Source organism: Macrotis lagotis, chromosome X (assembly GCF_037893015.1).
Source record: "Macrotis lagotis isolate mMagLag1 chromosome X, bilby.v1.9.chrom.fasta, whole genome shotgun sequence".
Taxonomy (NCBI): Eukaryota; Metazoa; Chordata; class Mammalia; order Peramelemorphia; family Peramelidae; genus Macrotis; species Macrotis lagotis.
Window position 1 is genome coordinate 667,058,244 of NC_133666.1, and position 21,414 is coordinate 667,079,657.

At 51.9% G+C, this 21,414-nt stretch overlaps 1 protein-coding gene and 1 long non-coding RNA gene across 2 annotated transcripts in view; one reads left to right on the plus strand and one right to left on the minus strand.

Moving 5' to 3' along the window:
- Nucleotides 1-381: 381 nt before the first annotated feature.
- Nucleotides 382-21,320, minus strand: LOC141501454 (uncharacterized). Its single transcript, XR_012472240.1, has 3 exons — nt 21,020-21,320; nt 4,289-4,341; nt 382-2,773 (listed from the first exon to the last, which is right to left on the minus strand). It is a non-coding gene; the product is annotated as an uncharacterized LOC141501454 (long non-coding RNA).
- Nucleotides 6,179-21,414, plus strand: part of NCOR2 (nuclear receptor corepressor 2) — a 302,271-nt gene continuing 287,035 nt past the window's right edge. Inside the window, exon 1 of the mRNA XM_074205397.1 lies at nt 6,179-6,257. The gene's annotated coding sequence lies outside the window, so the exon portion shown is untranslated. The remainder of the gene's footprint in view (nt 6,258-21,414) is intronic.

Sequence of the window (21,414 nt, forward strand, 5' to 3'; positions counted from 1 at the left end):
GACTCACCCCAGTAGAACTCCTGCTATCATAAGTGAAGTTTACCTTACAGGTTATCTAGTCAAGTGCTTTCACTATATGGAGGAGAAAATGCAGAGAGATCAGTGGATGTCCTGACAAGTCACCTAGATGGGAAGGGGTATTGATCACGGTGGTAATGCTAACCTAGGTCCTCTGACTTACTCCAGCATTTTGTATATGGGTCACTGTTCACCTCTAGCCCCAGTTTCTAATCTGTAAAATGGGTATAGTTAAGGTTTGTCAGAAAAGTGCCTAGCCTAACCTAGTCTGTCCACTACTCAACTCAATGAATATTGATTAAGAATTTTTGTTGATTTTTTTTTTTTTTTTTTTTTTTTGCTGACCCACTTTTTGAGCTCCGAGTCCCTGCATCTTCAGGGCTAATTTCTCTCTTGTGAATTATTGCCTTTGGTCATCTGGCTCCCCTCCTGCAGGGCCTTGAGATGGATCTTTCCAAAGAAATCTAGGATTAGGGAAATCTTGGGTGCAAATCTCACTTTAGGGACCAGCTGACCCAGGCCCTGTAATGAACCATCTCTACATTAAAAAAAAAAAAGTGAGGGAACTAGTTAAATCAAATGAGATAATATATGTAAACTGATTTGCAAATCTTAAATCTCTCTGCATAAATGAGTTTTTATTATTATCACTCTCTAACTCCCAGCAATTTAGTAAGTGAGGAATAACTCAATTCCTTTGGGTTTTGAAAGCTTAGGATCTCTAGGATACCCTATTGAAATGCAGATCTTCTGGGATCTTTATATAATCAACAGCTATTGCCACTGGGGGGATTTTGATACCTCTGGGGATTGGGGGAGGGGAGGAGTGCTGGGGCGGGGCAGGAGTTTAGGAAGAGTCTAGTGGCAGACAACCTTGATGGTCTTGCTACCTGCTCCTGCCATCCCCTGGGCGCTTGGGAAGGAGATTTGCCTGAGTTAAAACCCTCTCACCTCTACCTCCCATTTATCTATCAATCTATTTATCTCTTATTTATTTATCTATTTATTTGTTTATTTATTTGTTTGTTTGTTTACTTTTTGTGGAAAGGAAGCTGGATGTTAGATGATGGGGGGAAGGGAAGGGAAAGGGGAAGGAAATGGGAAAGAAAGGGGAGCTGCCTTCTACTCCATGAATCCCTGCATCTCCTCTACTGCTCTCAGACAAAAGTAGCTTTAGAGATCCACCTACTTTCAACCACTTTCATTGTTGCAGTTGGCAAGTGAGGTTCCTACAGGCAGAGAACAAGCCTTACCCAAGGGGGCTTCGGCTCTGTAGGGTAGTGGTTAGAGCTGGTGTCAGGAAGACAAGAAGCAGAGGCTGTTTTAATTTTTGCCCTACTCTCTTTGAAACTACATTCATTCCCTGAGGAATGATGAGTGTCTTGTGGCCCTACTATCTTTTCAGAAGTGGGACATTAATATAGTTTAATAGTTTTATCAAGCTTTAAGGTGAGCAAATTGTTTTCTACAAACATTACCTCATCTGACCCTTCTCACAACAGCCCAGAGAAGAAGTTACTATCATTATGATTATTTTTCAGATGAGAAAACTGAGGCAGACTGAAATTAAGGTCATGAAGGTCTGAGGCTGGATCTGAACTCAGGTCCTCCTGAAGCCAGGGCTGGTGTTCTAATTCTCCTAGTTGCTCTTTCTGTTGGATATCCTGAGATACAAAAGAAGATCCCTGCCCTCCAAGGAGAGCAGACCTGATTCCCAATGCAGTTGGCCTTTTTATTGGTGGTTGGGAGGGGTCTGGTAGAGAGGGGATGTTGGAAATAGGCTGGCAGATGCTTTTATGGCCTTTGGTCCTATACTCACACTGTAGGTCTCTGTTTGCACTTGGGATTTTCTGTGGGATTCCCCAGCTTGTTTCTCCACCTCCATCTTTGTTTTCTAGGTTTGTTTGTTTGTTTGCTCTGTTTTAGGAGTGTGCAAGCTGTACAAGGTCAAGCACCTTCCTTCCACTCCTGTGAAGTGACTGAGGCAGAATATGAAATCAGGGATCTTCCCAACTCTCCAGTTGAATCAGTAGTTATTACCCAGGCAGTTTGTCCTAGGCTTGGAGCTTGGGACACACGAAAATAATAAACAACAAACCAACAAAAACCAAAATTATCAACCAAACCAGTCCCTACCCTCCAAACAATCTAATGAAGAAGACAACATATAACGAAGGTTATATTTGGGATAAATTGAAGTCTGGGTCACTTTTTTGAGGCATTCAGTAGGTGCCCCATAAATGGTCAAAGAATATATTGCCCTTGGTCTCTAAGTCAAGAATTTCTTCATGTCAGAGGACCAGGGATTTAGAACTGGAAGGAACTTTTTTTTTTAATGAGGCAATGGGGTTAAGTGACTTGCCCAAGGTCATACAATTAGTAGTATCAAGCATCTCCTGGGGGGAAGGGTTTCTTTCACTCTAAAATAAGGGGATTGGACTAGATGGTCTTTGAGGTTCCTTCTAGCTTTGTCTATGATCTCATAAACTTTTAGGAGTACAGAATCAGATTGGGGTAAAACTCATCATATTAGTTAGTAATGATTGGGTGTTGGTTTGAATTTATGCCTTCCTCATTGAATGATTCCAATCAATGGTAGACCTCAACTCCCCAACCTACCTCTCTTTCTATTATATTAAATGATGGCACAATTGGGTGCTTTAGGGTTTACCTGTATTGATGACTTCTTCCTGGGCTCTGCTATTTATGAGCCTGGTCAAATTGAATGAGGTTTTGGGGACCTCAGTGTCCTCATCTGTCAATAATAAAAGCAGCAATAATTATAATACCATTTCAAGGTTCATGTTAATAATAATAGCCCTTTGAGGTTTGTATGTTATCTCAGGAGCTTCTCACAACAGGTGAAATTATTTTTATCCCCATTTTACAATGGGGAAATTGAGGTCCAGAGAAGTAAAATTAATTTCTCAGATGTCTGAGTGACTGAGACAAGATTAGAATTCAAAACTCAAGCATTCCTGACCTGAAGTCTAGAGCTCTATCTACTCATGTAAAATGAGTTCCCCTTTGAGCTCTCCATCTGTAATCTTATGATGGGTGATTTACCAACCCCCTACTCAGTCCATGTGAAACAGAAGGGACGCCAAGGTCTCCAAACTGATGATTGTCTTTTTCTTGGGTTTGCCAGTTTGGAAAGCCTTAAGCCCCATGGGGTTAAGTGACTTGTTCAAGGTCACACAGCTAGGAAGTATCAAGTATCTCAGGTCAAATTTACACCCAGGTCCTCCTGACTTCAGGGTTGGTGCTCTATCAACTGGGACTGACCTGGTTTTGAAGCTCACTTGCATACTTGGTGATAAAGTTCCTTTTTTCCCTCTTTGCTAGTCATTTGGGAAGGGTATCAACTGTGTAAATAGAGACCAAGGTCCAGCCTGCCTGGTGGGGAGGGCTCCCATTGAATGATTGTGAGATTTTGGGCATGCCCAGACCCCATTTCCTTCTCAGTAAAATGCAGGGATTCTTTGGGATTCTCTTACAGCGGTGAATCTATAATCATCTAATTGAGTTATACTTCATCTCATATCCTTCTATAAGACAACTAGTCCCTTTAGAGAATACAGGACTTTGAAATTGGGAAGATTTGGGGTCAAATAGCTGTGTGACCCTGGGCAAGTTAGCTAACTTCTGGCTTCTTTCTTTTTTTTTTCTTTTTTTTCTTTTTATTTTTTTGCAAGGCAGTGGGGTTAAGTGGCTTGCCCAAGGCCACACAGCTAGGTCATTATTAAGTGTGTGGGCCTGGATTTGAACTCAGGTACTCCTGACTCCAGGGCTGGTGCTCTATCCACTGCGCACTTAGCCGCCCACTTCTGGCTTCTTTCAAATCCCCCTTCCTGCAGGAGGTGGTTCTGATGCCCCCAGCTGCTAAGGCCTTCACTCTGAGATGACTGCCTCTCCATCCAGTCTGGAACATCTCTAATAGGGATCAAGTGATTGTCCAGTTTATCCTTTGAGAGCAGGGACTGTTTGTGCAGAGCCTTAGTCTCCAAATACACTGCTTTATAAATAAGTCCATAATCATTTATTACCAAGACAGGTGGTAAAAGGGGGGATACCAGGAAGAAAAAAGGTTGTCCTTACCCTTGAGAAGCTCACAATGTAATTGAAGGTTCTTAACCAGGGTATATTTTTTAATTGTACCTCCCAATGATTAATTGATCATCCATTAAGTATTTATTAAATGACTACCATGGGACTGATCCAATTGATCCCAAGAGTACCCCCATACCCTTGTTATCTTTTCTGTCCTTACCCCTTTATGAAATGCAGAGTGAAGGGGTCCCGCCATGCCTCCCCAAAACAGAACTGAAAGACATGAACAAAAAGTAGTATTTGAACTTCTACTTTGGGTCAATTAAGGAGGTGGTTAAGTGGGCAAGACTGGGTTCCCCTTAACCTAACCTGCTAGGAGCCCTCCTCTCTCCCTGTTCCTCATCCTCTTTTCTGGTGTTTTCCACATTTTTGGTATTGGGTTGAGCTGAGTCTATAAGGAAGTAATGCCAAGAAAAATGTTTTAAAAAAGTTGGAAGTGAAAAAGAAATCTCATTCTGTAACATCACATAGGGAGATAGTAAAACAGACTCGAGTGCTTGTTGTTAGGCCTTGCTTGCTTTTTTGAGAGGAAAAGTGAGCATGAGAGATTGGAGAATGATTTTTTTTTAGGAAATCTTGGGGGGAGGAGATGAGGACATAGACTCCCCCCCAAAATCATAGTTGCAGTCATGTAATAGAGCTCATGCCAAACCCAATCTGTCAAAGGGTGGCCCAGTCCAGAGAAGTGTGTGTGTGTGTGTGTGTGTGTGTTTTGGGGGTTCTTGCAGAATTGGGTCCTTTGGTTCATCTGTCCCATCTTAGTTATAGTTTAATAGCTGAAATATGAATCCAGGAAAGTGTCTCTAGTGGTGGGGGTGGGGGATTGGGGAGGAAGGGGAAAAGAGCAGGAGCTGGATGAGCCAGTGTTCAAGGCCTTTCCTTCAGGAAAACTGAGAGGAGGGGAGTGAGGGAGAAGAGGGAGGGGGAGGGGAGAGAGTAACAGAGAAAAGGAGGGGAGAAGGGAGAGGAGAGGAAGGACTGAAGGAGCAAGAAGAGGGGAGAGGGGCATAAGTGGGGAGGGGGAGCGGAGAGAAGATGGGAGGGAGAGGAAGAAGCAGTGTCAACGGGTGTATTATGTGTGCTGGGTTCAGGAGAGAGAGAGAGAGAGAGAGAGAGAGAGAGAGAGAGAGAGAGAGAGAGAGAGAGAGGAGGAGAGAGAGAGAGAGAGAGAGAGAGAGAGAGAGAGAGAGACAGAGAGAGAGAGAGAGAGAGACAGAGAGAGAGAGAGAGAGAGAGGAGAGAGAGGAGAGAGAGAGAAGAGAGAGACAGAGAGAGACAGAGAGAGAGAGAGAGAGAGAGAGAAGAGAGAGAGGAGAGAGAGGAGAGAGAGAGAGAAAAGAAAGAAAGGAGAAGAAAGTTGGAGGAGGAGGTGAAGAGTGGAAAGAGTCAGAGAGGAGCTGGGGAGAGGAGGGGGCAGAGGGGGCACAGGGGGAGGCAGACAGGCTGAGAAGAAGAAGAAGGAAGAAGGAGAAGAAGAAGGGGCAGGCGGCGGCGGCGGCGGCGGCGGCGGCGGCGGCGGCGGAGGAGGAGGAGGAGGAGGAGGAGGAGGAGGAGGAGGGGAGGGGAGGGGAGGGGAGGGGAGGGGGAGGGGAGGAGGCCGGCGAGACGCGAGCAGGCGGCGGCGGGCGGGAGGCCGCGAGGCTCCGCCGCCAGAAGCGACTCGGCCGCCTGCGTGTGAGCGCGAGGGCGCGGGAGGCGGGCGGGGGAGGGGAGGCGGCTCCGGAGGGAGCGGGGGAGGGGAGCGGCGGCGGCGCGGCCCCTTTAAGAAGCCCGAAGGGGGCCGGTCTGGGCAGAGGAGCCCGGAGCTGGGCGCGCGCGGCTGCCACAAGCGCTGCGGCCGCCGCGGGGCCGAGCCGGAGCCCAGCCGCCCGCCCGCCCGCCCAGCCGCGGCCCTGCCCGCCCGCGCAGCCCGCCGCCCCCCGCGCGCCCCCACGCCCGTCGGCCCCCCCATGGGCGCCCCGCGGCGGGCCCTCGGGGGCACAGGGGGTGCCCGGCCGGCGTCCTAGGAGCCCCCCGGCCCCGGGCCGGAGCGGGAGCGGCCCCGCCGGCGGCGCTGCACAGCCCCGGGCCGGGCCAGCCGGCGGCCCCGGCGCGGGAGGGGGGCGCCCAGCCCCGGAGCAGGCTGCGAGGTAAGGCCGGCCCCGGCCCGGGGCCCCGCGGGGCGGGCGGGGGAGCTCTGTGCGCGGGCTTCCGGGGCCGGCGGGGAGGGTCCCGGGGCCGGGGGGTGTCCGTCGCCGTCGGGGCGCCCCCTCCCCGGACGCGCGGCCGCCGTCGGACAGCCGCGCCTGGGCCGGCCCGGGGTGGGGGCGGGGAGCCGGCGAGCCGAAACTTAGGGGAACTCCGGCCCCCGGGGGGGAGGGGCGCGCGGGGGGGCGGGGGGGCGCGCGGGGGCGGGCTCGGGGGCGGCCTCTCCTCCCCGCGCCCTGGGGGCCCGCGGGGCCTGCGGAGTGGGCGGGGGGCGCCGCCGCGGGGCCGGGGTGCGCGGGGGCCGGGCTGCGCCCCCCCCGCCGCGGGGCTCCTCCCGGGGCGTCTCGGAGGGAAAGTTGCGGCGCCCCCCCCCCCGCCGCTTCCTGCCGCCGGCGCCCCCCCCCCGCGCGGCGCCCCCCGGGGCCAGGTGAGGGGAAGCCTGGCCGGGCCCCCCGCCCCCGGGGCCCCCCGCCCCCCGGCGTCTCCTGGTGACACAATTACGAAGTTGAGCCTCGGCCTTGCGGAGGCGCCTTTGTGGAGGCGCAGGGGGGGGCCCGGGCCGCCCCCGCCCCCGCGGCCACTCCTGGGGGCGCCTCGCCGGACCCCCGAGCTCCGGGGGCTGCGCGGGGCGCCCTGCCGGCCGGGGCCCGAGGCCAGCCCTGCGTGCGGCCGCCCGGGCCCGGCCTGCAACTTCCCCGGGCACAGGCGGCCCCCGGAGCCGGCCCAGGCCAGGCCCGAACGGCGCGCCCTGGGTGGTCCGGACGCCTGGGCCCGCCCCGCCCAGCCCCGGGGCTCCGTCCGCCGCTTCTGCCGGGATGCGTCTGGACCCCGGGGTCCCCCTGCGTTTGGGGTGGAGCCGGCCGGGAGGAAGGGCGCAGCCAACCCGCCTGCGGCAACCGCCCCCGGGGCCGGGCCTACCGACTGGGAAACGGCAGCCCCTGGCCTGCGGGGGCCCGCGGTCTGAGCGGGGGCCACCTCCGAACCGGTGCCGTGGTGCACACACGCGGCGAGCTGCGCCGCACAAATTAGAGTGTATGCGGGGAAAGCGCTAGAAGGAACGGGGCTGGGGGCGGCTGGGTGGCACAGTCGATGGAGCGCCGGCCCTGGAGTCGGGAGGACCCGGGTTCAAATCCGGTCTCAGACACTTCATCATGACCTAGCTGTGTGGCCTTGGGCAAGCCGCTGAACCCCATTTGCCTTGCAAAAACCTTGAAAATAAATAAAAATTAAAAAAAAATTAGAATTAAGAGGGATTAAGGGAAGGCTCCCTATAGAAGGGGGGAATCTTAACTAAAAGTAAAATCAGCTCTAAAGCCAGAAGGGACCTCAGAGTCAATCTAGTTCAACACTTTCATTTTACAGATAAGGAAACTGAGGCAAAGAAAGGGGAATTAACTTGCTCTTCTGATATGGATCTAAAATGGATCCTCCAATGCCCATGGCTCCTTGCACCATGACTGGAGGTGCTCTGACCTGTCCCAAAATCTGGGCTTTTAGCCTCTTTTTTTTTTAAAAGGCAACTCCCTGATCACAGAGCTAATGAGTGTCTTCTGTCTAAATGTTTTGTTTCTTTTTAAGACAGTCAGGAATAAGTGACTTGGCCAGGGTCACAGAGCTAAGCAGTGTCTTCTGCCTGGATTTTTTGTTTGCTTTTTTAAGACAGGGTTAAGTGATTTTTCCAGAGTCACAGAGCTAGTGTCTTGAGACTGGATTTGAATTCAGGTCCTCCTTTTAAAGCTAGAATTCACAGCTGGAGTCCCCCGACCTCCTCTGCCCACCCCCCCACTATGAGTTGGAGACAAGAGGATGCATGCCAGGCTCTAGTTTTTCCTACTGGGCATTTGTAACAGCTGAGTCTGGGCAATATGACTCGAAAAAGAATTCAATTAGTTATCAATCTAAAAGCAATTATTCTTAGACAATTAATAGATAGTATGAGAGACCACTGGAATAGACTCAGAGGAAATAGTCTTGCCCTCTAGGAGCTTGTCTTCCATGGGAGAGAGAGCAGGTCCCCACTTACATATTTACAGAAGAATTTTGCTGTGTGTGGGGGGGGATCAGGAAGACCTGTCATAGGAGTGACTGTCAAGAAAACAGGAGATTCAGAGAGGAGGGACAGCTCGGGTAGAATCTTAGGGTTGGGGTGGGGTGGGGCATGGGGAGAGATGAAACTTCCCAGAACCTCTTCTGGGTAAGATGAAGTCTCCTTTCTGTTTGAGAGGGTGGGCAGCCTAGGCAATCCCATCGGTCCTAAAAGCTCCCTGGTTCCCCCTTCATGCTGAATCTGTTCTGTTTCCCAGTGGAAATTAACTGCTTGGGCAAGTGTGAGCTCTCACTGGAGAGGGGGCTCCCTCAGGTTTTGGGGGGGAACTGGGCAGTCTGCAGAGGCCCATGGAGCAGAACGCCTAGTGTGCTGGACTCTTCCCATTTAGCTATTTACGTTCTGGGGATCAATACTATTGATAAATCCATGTAAATGGTAATGTGCTTGTCAGGCCAGGGTAACGGATGGAGGCCTCTTAACTCTGATTTCCTGCTGGAGGTTTCCTATGTGGGGAGGATTTATTTGGTCCCATCCATTTTTTTTTCACCCTGTTAATAATAATCCTCCCAAACTGAGGGTTTTAGGAGAGAGGCCCACAAATATTGATGAGGCTTCTCTGAGGCCTGTAGGGGTGGGGGACCCAGACTCCCCTTGGGTCTTTTCTTGAAGGGAGTTGGGGGCCCCTCCTACCCCCAGTCTCCAGTCTCCTTGCTGGCTGCTGGCTTGCTCCTCCCTTGTTTTGGTGTGGGAAGGTAGATTTCCTTTTTCTTTTCACTAATGGATTTGCTCTTTCTCATCTCCTTCTGAGGTCTGTGGGCTGGCGTGTTTGCTGGGCAGGAGGACATGAAGGGGGTGGGGTGTTGGCTGCCATCATTAGAAGTGTTATTTCTTCTCCTTGAAATTTGACCCCCCTGGAAACTGAGGCTGAGAGAGAGAGAAGGGCCTCTTCCAGGACCCCAGATGGGACTGATGCTTGGGGGGACTGCCTAATGCCTGAATGGCTGCTTTGTGGGGGGTGTTCTGCCCAACAAATTCCATCCTCTTAAGGGTCTCTTTAGACTCAGAGGCAGTGGAGTAAGAGGGCCTGGATTCAAATCCTGCCTTTCTGTAACCTCAGTTTCCTCATGTGTAAAGTGGGAGAGGAAGGTCCTTCCAGCCCAGGTCGGTTTGGCTGTGGCTCAGAGCCCTAGACGCTTCCCTTGGCCCAGGAATCTGGGGAATCCCAGAACTCTGCGCTCTGGACAGGCAGAGCTCCGGAGACTCCTGGGGGGTGTCTGCTCTTCCTGATTTCCTTTCACATGCTAGCCCTCCCCAGGTACACTTCAGAGCAGGCAGCTCCCTGCAAAGGGAGCCCTTGGGCAGGCCTGGTAATTAGTGCTGAGCTTCAGTAACTGGAGATGCCCAGGGGAGGGGTGGGCGGGGGGGGACCTGGGGGACTAGGGTTGGGGGTGACAGACAGACAGCAAGTGGCTCTCCTGTCTCCACCGGGGAAGCTGCCTGGGGAAGCAGGAGGACTTTGGCCTCCACCAGAGGCTCCTAACCTGAGCACCTCTTGGAGGTTCGATGGCAAATTTGAAGGGTTTGTGAATGGGAAAAAGATGACTTCTTTATTCAGTATCCTTGACTTCCCTTGTGATCCTGCACATTGAGTTTAGTGCATGTGAGAGGGGTCTGTCCAGGGTCAGATGGGGTGGGCAAGGCTGAGGATGAGTAGTCCCAGTGGGACACAGGCCTGGGGGTGCCCAGAGAGGCTTCACCCCACTGCACAGTTGAAGAACCTGAGGCCCAAGAGAGTGAGTAAATGGAGGAATACATCAGGGCTGAGTATGCTGTGTGAGATGCAGGTGGGAAACCAGAGATGGATTCGAATTCAGCCTCGGGCCCTTGAGCTATGACCTAGAACCCTCATCCTGATGTTAACCTCCTGGCTCTAAGTCCTAACATCTTAGCTTGGGACCTTCCAGCAATGGGAACCTTGGAGGTCCTGGAGTCCAGCCCCCTTGTAGATGAAGGAAACGAGGCCCAGAGAGATCGATCAGTGACTTTTGGCATTTGAGGCCAGTAGATTTGGTTATAGCCCTGTCTCGCTTTCTGGCTCCTTCTGACTCAGTCAGTCTCCTTTCTGTTGTTTATCTTTGATTGTTCTGCTCTTCCTGGAAGCTGCACAAGTGTGTCCCCTCCTAGCCCCATTAGGGGTCTGCCGCAACAGTCCCTCCAGGAACTTCCCACCTCCTGGGGCTCTGAGATGTGGACAGATGAAGGTGGTGCCAGGTTGGCATGGAGGGTCAGTGGAGTCTGTCAGACTAGGGCAGATGGGAGGGACAAGGTGGTCTCTGAGTAGAGCTGGGGGAACTGGAGGCAGGAAGAAGAAGGATTCTGAACTGGTCAGGAGGAGACTGGTGTGGCCAGCCAGATTGGGGCTGGCTTTCACTTGCCTGGCTGAGAAGTTGGTGTTTTATTTTACAGAAGGTTTGCAGCAGTGGAAGTGAGAGAGTGGGTCTGACTGATTGGCTCTAAGACTGGCCAAGTCATTTCACCACTGGGTGCCTCAAGGAACTCCTAAGACAACAATTATCAAGTCTCCAGTTTGAACCAAAGAAAAACACCTCTAGGGCCCCCCCCTTTCCTCTCAAACCCTGGTCCTGAAGAACTTACCCTCGAGTTCTCTGGGGCAATGCCAGCAAGGCCCAAAGCCTGGCAGGAACTGGCAGCAGGAAAGATGTTGAGTGGGGACATTAGGTGATGGGGGGCCCCCCTTTCCTCTCAAACCCTGGTCCTGAAGAACTTACCCTCGAGTTCTCTGGGGCAATGCCAGCAGGGCCCAAAACCTGGCAGGAACTGGCAGCAGGAAAGATGTTGAGTGGGGGCATTAGGTGATGGGCTGCCCAAATGTAGAGTCTTGGGTTTGCTCTGGATGGCACTTTGGATCATTTGGTCCACTCCCCTCTTCTTTATAGATGGGGAAACTGAGGCCTAGGGATGGAATTTCTGCCTGATCCAGCTCCCCCAGGGCCGGTGAGGCTGTTCACTAGACTGGCTTCAGAGTAAAGAATGCTTTGGCCACAGCAGGACTCTGACCTTCAATTCAGCCACAGAGGGCTTGCAATTAGTTTAAAGGTGCTGTTATTACTATAATAATGTTAGTGTAGTTAGTACCTACACTGGTTAGATTTTAGATCCTTCCTGTTACTGTTCATTGTGTTCCAAATACAAAAAGATGTGTATTTTTGAAAGTGCTTTCTTGCTGCTATCTAAGACCAGGGTGACCACTTGTTGGGGTGCAGCCAGGGCGGCCAGTGGTGGCGGTGGCATTGTGTTGGTCTGCGTGACCACGGAGGACTTTCCAACTTGGCAATGTAGAACTGGAAGCTCTGCTCCAATACTTTGCTTTAAAGATGTGGAAATCTCAAGCCTGAGGGGCAGGGTGGAAGCCTGACTGGGCCAAAGGACCCATCTGTGCCCCAAGGTTCCCAGTCTCTCTGGCCTGTTCTGTTAGAAGTCCTTAGGGCCTTTGTCCCTCTTGAATCCTCTCTCTCTCGGAAAGCCAAGGCTGACAGTGTCTGACTCAGATCACATCTTTCTGATTTGTCTGTGTGATTTTTCCTTTCTCGAAGCACCCACCCCCTCCTCCCTTTCCTGCCTGATCCTTTCCCCCCTCTAGAAATGGGAAAAGGTTTGGCAGGACCTCATTGACTGTTCCTGTTACAGCTTCACTTTCTGGCCTCTCTGCCCCTTCTCCCTAGCCTTAAGGCCGGACATTGGCTAAGCTAATGCCTGGGGGAAACCCAGAAATGCTGCTCTGGCCTGACCACCTGGACGGCCAGGGTCCGAGAGCCAGAATCTGTTCGTGGAGCTAGTGGGACGGAGCAGATCTGCACACTCCCCCACTGCAGGCCTCCAAGCTCTCCCTTTGTCAGATGAGAGTGGGGAGGGGATGTGCCTTGAGTCTAATGCGTTTCATATGTTGGCCACCTGCTGGGTGACTTCATTTTCTGCTTATTTGTCCTCAATTTACCTCTTCCCGGACAGCAAGGAGAGGGTGCCTAGAATAAGGGGTTTGGAATGTGAAGGGCCCTGCTGCCTTTTTGACCTTGGGTGAGTGACTTCTCCTTTTGCCTCAGTTTCATCATCTGTAAAATGAAGGGGTTGGATGGACTCTCTGGCCTTTGAAGTCCCCTCTGTTTTCCCCATTTCACATCTGAGAAAACTGAGGCTCAGAGAGATCAAGAGTTGGGTTCATCTTCAGTCATGAGTGGTGGTATCTGAGGTGGGATTTGGATCTGGACCCCTAGACTGTTCATCTAGTGAGCTCTGGGATTCCTTCCTCATGAAAATCCTGAGCATCCTGGGATGGCTTGGTGGAACTGGCAGAGGCCTCGGGCACTGTTGGGCACAGCCGCCTTCCTCCCACAGACAAGTCTTTGTCCCTTCACTATGTTATCAAGCTGGAGCTTTTCTCTCCAGGCGGCTGGGTTGTTTTTTGTTTTTTTGTTTTTTGTTTTTTTGGTCTGGAGAGTATCTCGTTCTGTGTTTTCTGAGTGTGTCTGGAAAAAGCCGTGGGTCAGATTCTGCAGAGCGCCTATTTCAGCCAAATTCAGGGAGGATTTGGTGTGGTACCATGAAGGCAGAGACTCCCTAGTAAGAATAACCCTGGGGGGCTCCTCTCCAGGCCCTGGCTCCAGCCTGGCTCTCTTGTCCATGGGCTGGACACTCCATGAGGGCAAGGGAAGCTGCTCCCCCAGAGCTGGAGCTGGAGCATTTGGGTTTGGGACAACAGCTCCCTTCAAATAAAGGTGTTGGGCTAGCCCCCCATCTCTCTGGCTCCTTTTCTATTAGAAATTTTTATTGACCTCTCCTTTTTAGAGCACCCTCATTTTTCAGTTAATTCGCCCCTCCCCTAAACCCTTCATATCAAAGACTACAAAAGTATGTGGGGGTGGGGGCAAACTATACATCAGATAAGTCTGATAGGGCCTGCACTTTTCCACACCCATAGACCCCCACCTCTGGAAAGAGAGATGGAAGGTGCTTTCCCCTAACTTTAATTCTGGGCTGAGTTGGGTCATTATGAAAACATAAGTGCTAACATTGGATTTTTCTTTTTGGATCTTTTTTTCCATTTCCTTTTCTTCATATTTAGCTTATCATCAGGACCAATTCCTGAATGGGCAGGGAGGGATTGGAAATTCTAAGTATGTAATAAAGCAGTACAGAATATGCAGTGGGTAAGGCCCAGGAGGATTGAGATAGGCTGTGATCTAGGTGGGCTTGCTGCGTTTTACAGTTGGGGACACATCTTTAAAAAAGTGTCACGTGGGAGTGATAGTCATACTAAGGAGTCATATTGACATGGTTCTTTAAAGTGTGAAGAGCACTTTGCAAATGCTGGAAGTTAGGTGGGTGCTGTTATTATCCATATTTTACAGAGGAGGAAACTGAGGCAGACAGCTGAAGTGACTTGTCCAGGGTCACATAGCTAGAAAGTTCTGAGACTGGATTTGTTTTCCTAATAACGAACCAACCCTGCTTATCTGGTGTAAATCCTACTTGATTATGTGTATTCTCCTAGTAATAACTTGTAACCTCTTTGCTAAAATTTTATTTAAAATTTTTGCATCAATTTTCATTAGGGAGTCTATTGGTCTATAATTTTCTTTGTTTTGGCTCTTCCTGGTTTAGCTATCAGCACCATATTGGTGTCATAAAATGAATTTAGCAGAACTCCTTCATCTACTTTTTAAAATAGTTTATAGAATTGGAATTAATTGTTCCTTTAGAAGCTTGGTAGAATTCACTGGTAAATCCATCTGGTCCTGGAGGTTTTTTCTTAGGGAGTTTATTGTTGTTTCTTCTGATAATTTTTCTGAAATGGAGTTATTTAAATATTTTATTTCCTTTTAGATTAATCTGGGTAGCTTATATTTTTGTATCTATTTATCCATTTCACTTAGTAGATTGTCAGATTTGTTGGCATTCAATTGGGCAAGATAATTCCAAATAATTTATTTTCCTCCTCATTGGTGGTGAGTTCACCCTTTTCATTTTTGATACTGGTAACTTGATTTCCTTTTTTCTTTTTTTTTAAATCAAACTAACCAAAGGTTTATCTATTTTGTCATTTTTTTTTCTTTTTAGGGTATTTTTTGCAAGGCAATGTGGTTAAGTGGCATGTCCAAGGCCACATAGCTAGGCAATTATTAAGTGTCTGAGGCCAGATTTGAACTTGGGTACTCCTGATTCCAGGGCCAGTGCTCTATTGACTAGCCACACCCTTGTCATTTTTTTTTTAATAAAACCAACTCTTTATCTATTAGTTCAATAGTTTTCTTTCAATTTTATTAATTTCTCCTTTGATTTTCAGAATTTCTGATTGGAATTTAATTGACGATTTTTAATTTGTTCTTTTTCTAGCTTTTTTAGTTGCATGCCCAATTCATTGATTTCTTTCTCTATTTTATTTGTATGAGCCTTTAGAGATCTAAAATTTCCCCTAGAAATTGCTTTGGCTGCATCCCACAAGTTTTGGTATGATATCTCATCGCTGTCATTGTCTTGGATGAAATTGTAGATTATTTCCATGATTTGTGTGAGTCAGTCATTTTTTGAAATTAGGTTATTTAGTTTCCATTTAATATTTAGTTTATTTTCCCATGGTCCCTTATTACACGTAATTTTTATTGCATAGTGATCTGAAAAGGATGCATTTTGTGTTTCTGCCTTTCTGCATTTGATAGGGAGCTTTTTCTGCTCCTGGGCAGGGTCATTTTGGTGTAGGTGCCATATAGTATACAGAAGAAGATATATTCCTTGTTATCCTTGTCTACCTGAGACTGGGTATGAGCTCAGGTATTCCAGGCTCCAGACCCAAGGCTTGATCTTGCCTCTGATTCCTGGCTGTGTGACCCTGCCTCGGTTTCTTCATCTGGCCCCTTGATCCCTGGCTTGTCTTGAAGCTCAGATGAGGCAATATTTATACAGTACTTAGCGTGATGTGTGACTGGTGGTAGGGCTGCTGTACAGTTTATGTTATTATTGTGATGATGATTGTTCTGTCTGAGGATTCTTACTAAGGTCTTCCTGGTGGGCTTTATTGGAGCCCCTGTGGGAGAAGGTAGATGGGGGTTCAGGTGTCCCCCTCTGGTCTCTGGTCTGTCTGATGATGCTGAGTGCAGAAGGGGACCTGGCTGCAGCTTCCCCCAAGCGGGCCGGGCTAGCCCTGGAGTGGACCTGCACTGGCATGGCCAGCGGAAAGCCCACTGGGAGGGGGCTGAGGGGCCTTTGTCTGGCACCCACTCCTCCTGCATTTGTTGGAAGAGCAAAGACACTTTCTCCACTTCTGCTGGAAGGATACGCTGGGCCTGGGTCCCACCCTTTAGAAGTGAATGGGCAGTGGCAGCTAGGTGGTGCAGTGGATAAAGCACTGGCCCTGGAATCAGGAGGACCTGAGTTCAAATCCAACCTCAGACACTTAATAATTACCTAGCTGTGTGACCCTGGGCAAGCCACTTAACCCCATTGCCTTGTTTTCTTCATCTTTAAAAATGAAGGGAGGCAGCTAGGTGATGCAGTGGACAGAGCACTGATCCTGGAGTCAGGAGCACCTGAGTTCAAATCCAGCCTTGGACACTTAATAATACCTAGCTGTGTGACCTTGGGCAAGTCACTTAACCCCACTACCTTGCAAAAACAGCCACAAAAAAAGAAGGGAATGGGCATCATGGCGATCTGGATACTAGGGATGCAGTGGAGGGTCAGGAAGACCTGGGAATCTTGCCTCAGATCTAGTGCTAGCTGTAGGATCCTAGGCAAGTGACTAACCTCTATTGAAGGGTTGCCAGGAGCAAATGAGAGAACAGTATGTAAAAGTTATATAATAGACATTCTAGTTCTTGTTCTCTTCAGAACAGCTAGATGGTATGGTGGAAAGTGCTGGGAAATTGGAGTCAAGAAGATCCGGGTTCAAATCAAACCTCAAGACACCCAAGAACTGTGTGACCTTCACTAAGTCACTTTAACCCTGTTTGCCTCAATTTCCTCATCTGCGAAATATGGGGATGGCAATCATAGCACCTACCTCCTAGTGATGTTGCAAGCTTCAAATAAAATAATATTTATAAAATGCTTTGCAAATCTTAAAGCTGTTAATATTAGTATATGAACTCTTTGAAAAAACTGAACAGGAAAAAGGAACAATGATCATAAAACTAGATTTGAATAAACAAAGTCAATTGATGATTATTTGTGCCTCACTACTGTTATTTATTGGTTGTTACTCCAGAGTATCTGGACTTTGAAAAATGTTGAGTTTTATTGCTTTGACATCACTCTCACTTCCCTATGTACATCACAATGTCTCTCCCTTTTAACAGAGAACACCCACAAACAAATCAGTTAAACAATAACTAAAATTAAATAAATAATAAATAAAAAATGATGTATGCTTCCAAGACACCCCTCCGCCAAGAGGATGGAAGGGAGGGTGCCCTTGTAGTTCTCCAGGAGGCAGCTTACGTTATTGAGGTCCTTCTACTTATTTTCCTCTGCATTCATTCATTCATTCATTCATTCATTCATTCCTCCTCAGCTTTGGGGATTTCTCCAATATTTGGCATTTCTTTTCTGGCTCTGAAAGAAGGAACCCTGGGGAATGCCAGAGAACATTGGGTAGGGGATGGACATGGTGGCCTGGCCATCACTAGCACCCCAAACAAGGAGGGAGAAAGTGCCTTGGGGCTGGCGTGAATGGGAGGGAGGCTTCCAGCATACTGTAGGGACTCCCTGGGATGTGCTGGAACGAGTCCCACCAAGCTAGAGGGACGGGCTTGTCATCATCAGCCTTGGAGAGACTCTGGATCTGGGAGACTAACAAGACGATGATTTCTTCACCGGATGCCCCAGAAAGAGGAGACAGACAGAAATAGACACACAGAGAGACACACACACACACAGACACACACCTGGGTGACCTTGGGTTGGTCACTTCTCTGACTTTCATTCGCTCCTTTCTATGGTGTTGGGGGTGGATAAGGTCAAAGACTGAGAGCTGGAATCCTCTCATTTAATAGATGAGGAAACTGAGGTCTGGTGTTTCCAGTGACTTGCCCCTGCTTCTAAAGCTGTGAAGTGACTGGAGAATTTGAACCCAGGTCTCTGTGACTCGGGTCCAGGCCCCTGCTGCCTCTCCTGGCTCCTGGGCCTAGATCAATGACTCCACAATCCAAAATTGTGGTGTTGCTGGCTCTCATGGCCTCCCTGTGAGTTGGGTAGAGGAGGAGGAGGAGGCTGGTGAGAAGCAACTCATGTGTGTACCCTGAAGCACCCCCCCCCCCCCACCGTGAGGAACCTCTGGTGGGAAGAAGACCCTCTGCTGACCAGGGGCTGGGAGGGAGGTCATTCTAGCTGTGAGGGGTGCCTGGCCAAGCTGAACCTCAGTTTCCCTATCTGGGGATGGTAGAGGAACCTTTCTGGTTCCATTTTTCGGGGGGGGGGGGCAGCCTTTATTCCCCTGTCAGCTACATTTCTCTAGTCTTGAAGTCATTTCAGCTACTCTAGGAAGGTGAGCTGTGGAGTTTCTTCCTGCTCCCCTGGGCTAGGAGAGGGTCTGGCAGACCTCATGCCCTCTCCCAAGTGCACTCTCCCTGAACCAGCCACCTGTGCCTCAGGGGTGGGACTTGCCTGACCCCAAGGCCCCCGGCTCTGGAGAGGTTGACCCGACAGGGCTGGGTGACCCCCATTTTATAGGGGAGGAGTGCTGGAGCTGGTGGGATTTTCTCGGTCTCACAGCTAGAAAGTATCAGGGGGGGACCCAAGGGACCCCAGGATAATTGAAATAACAGATTTGGGAACCTCAGAGGCCACTTCTTTCAGCAGTTTTTGATTTTACAAAAGAGGAAACTGAGGCATGGGGAAGCTTTAGTGACTTCTTCTCCAGGTCACATATAGTAAGCATGCGAGATGAAGTTGCACCCAGGTCTTGGTGGATTCTAAGCCCTGGGCCTGCTCCCCTTCACCTTGTCTTTGAGTCCAGGTGTGGGCTTCCCTCATCCAGGGGAGCTAGCTGATGTAGGCCAGAGGGGACGAGCCGGCCAGGGCTTGGTGGGGTGTCCTGGGCAGAATCCTGGCTTTTCCTCTTTTTGCTCATGTATCAACAAGGCCGTTTATTTCAAGGCCTCTGTTTCCTCCATTGCATCCTGAGGAAGGTGGACCAGCAGGGGAGTGAGTCTCAAAGAGAGGGAGGGGGCCATGGGATCAGACTGCATTAGCTCTGTCCTATTGTATTTTCATCTCGTCAGATATTTCCCAAGGACTTTGTCATCTGATCGATGCCTCTGGGCCAGAGGCCTTCTCAGGTCCTCTGAATATCTGTCTGCCCTGGGGGTCCCTGGGTGGCCCCCTGGGGCCCAGCCAGGTTGTCCTTGGCTCTTTGGGACCTGGGATTTTTTTGCTGGGTCCCTCCCCCCACCTCCTGGATCTGTTCTCCGAGTTCTAATGGGTTCTTACCAAGGGGGGAAAACTTACTTGGCAGCCAAAGGTCTGTTCCCCAGGTGCCATTTTTGAGAACTCTGGTGAAAACATGTTTTTGTTCTTTCTTTGCTCTGTGTGTGTGTGTGTGTGTGTGTGTGTGTGTGTGTGTGTGTGTGTGTGTGTGTTTACCTGGAGAGTTGGGAATCTCTAGACAAAACAGAAAGCCTGGGAAGTGGGGGGGGGCTTTTGGCTTTCTACATGAGTGTGGGGAATTCTGTTGCCCCCAAAGATTGGTAGAGTGGGGAGATCTTTCTCCTCCGAGGTCACCAGGGACTGTGTGAGAGTCTGGGGGGGTGTCCTGAAGTCCCCCTTCCTGAGAGAAGGTCTCAGGGCATGTGTGGGCCCTGCTGTCTCCTGAGCCTGGGGCTGGAGGAGCCTGACTTGCCAGACTCTGGCTCCAGGGTCCTTCTTCTTGGGGGTGGGGCAGGCAGGATGAGAGGCAAGACCCCTCCCCAGGGCTCCCCACTGGGTGCATTGCTCATCTTGGCCTCCTAAGAACATTTATTTTAATTCTGGCCCAGATGGGTGGGAGGTGGGAGTTGAGGCAGTCCTTGAGCTGCTGCAACACCTGGTGGGTGGGGGTGGGGGGGAGACACCCTGTGCCCTGCTTGTTGTGGGGGGATTCTGGGGGGGGTGCCCCTTGAGACCCTGCCTGTCTTCTGCTTCAGAATGATGGCCCAGGGAAGGGAGACAGCAAGTATTATGCACCTGCTGAGTTGAGTTTAGGGATGGGGGGATGACATGGCTGCCTCCCCCCCAGGAACCGCCCCCTCCCCAGCTGTGTGTGTGTGTGTGTGTGTGTGTGTGTGTGTGTGTGTGTGTGTGGTTCCCAGGACCCCCTGGGTTTCCCTGGCCTTGCTCTGTTCAGGCCTGGGCTCATTCATGGTCCTGCGCCCCCTCCCAGAGGCAGGGGCAGGCACTGGCTGTTCCCTCCCACCTCCCCTTGGGTGGGGAAGGAGCCCCCCGCGGGGCCCCCGCGGGCCCTAGGTCAGGGCTTGTGGGCCGGGGGCGGCTGCAGCTGCTCCCCACTCCCACTCTGCCCCCCTGCGCCCCTCGGCTTTCCTCCCGGTAATTGGAGCCGCTGGAACTCTCCTTCCCCCGCGGCTGCGGGATTCCAGGAGAGGAGCCTGGGCCGGCCCGGGCCGCCTCCCTCCGAGCCTGGGCAGGCCGCTGCCTCAGGAACATTCTGGAAGTCCTGTGCGGGACTGGCCTGGGGCCGTCTCTGATCTCCAGGGCCGGAAGCCGGGCCGGGAGGCCCCGATCTGGACCGGCCCGTGGAGGCCGCTGGGCCTTCCTGCCGCGCCCGGCCCGGGGGAGCCACGGTTCCTGGCCCCGGAGCGGCCCGGAGCGGGCAGGGAGCTGGGGCCGCCCCCCGGGCTCCTCTGCCCCGCCTCCCCCGCGCTGACCCTCCCGGAGGCCCGGCCTGAGGCCTGTCCTCGGGGGTCCTCCTGAGCCCTGCCTGGCGGCCTCGGGGTGCCCGGAGCGGGCCGGACCCCCCTCCACCTCCAGGCCTGGGCCGCGGGTGAGATGAGACCAGAAGCCGCCGCCGGAGCCGGGGCCTCGGGGCCTGGGAGCCTCGGAGCCGGGCCGGGGCCGGGCCGCCCTGGGGCGCGGGCGCCCTCGATGGTGCATGTGTATATGTGCATGCATATAGGTACATATATGCATCTATTTGCACGTGTGTGCATGCATATGTCCACGTGTACATGCAGGAGCTCCTCGGCTGCCGCCTCTCGCGGCTGCCAACCGCGCCAGGCGCCCCTCGCCGCCCCTCGCCGGCCCTCCGGAGCCCGGGGCCGGCCGCCGCGGCCAGGGCCCGGGGGCCTGGGGACCTCGGAGACGCCACGCGGACGGGCGCCCGGGGAGGACCGGGCCGGCCCTGGGGAGGGACGCCCCGCCGAGACCCGGCCAGGCCAGGAAGGCCCAGCGCCCCGGCGGGACCCGAGGAGGACGGCGTGGAAGGCGGCCCTGGAGCCGGCCGGGGCCTCACTGCCTCACTCCAGGCCGGACCACAGCCAGGACAGCCAGGGCCCAAGGGGGGGGCCGGCCGGCTACCTACCTGAACTCCCTGGGGAAGAAGGAGGAGCCCACGGCCGCCTCTGGCCCCCGGGGCTTTGTGGGGGGGGGTCTCACCTGGTCCTGGAGGAGGGGGCCCTCCTTATCCCTTCACAAATGGGGAAACTGAGACCTGGAGCCAGTCTGTTGTCACCGGGGACTCCTCCGGATTCCATCTTGACTGGGAAAGCTTCTCCGAGTGCAGGAGAGTCTCCCTGGGGCCCCAGGGCCTCTGTCTCACTGGTGGAGCTCTGTGCCCCTCTCCAGGCTGACCACCTAGAGGCTGGGCTCCTCCTGGCCAGGGGCTGTGTCTGCCCCTGGGCTCACTGGTCACAGGAACTGGAAGAGACCTCCGTCAGCCCTGCATTGTAGGAGTAAACATTTGTTTCCCAGCTAATAAGAATTTATTTTCTTTTAATTTCTTCCCCCCTTTCCTTGGAGGAGGAAAAAAAGATAGACAATTGTAACAGATG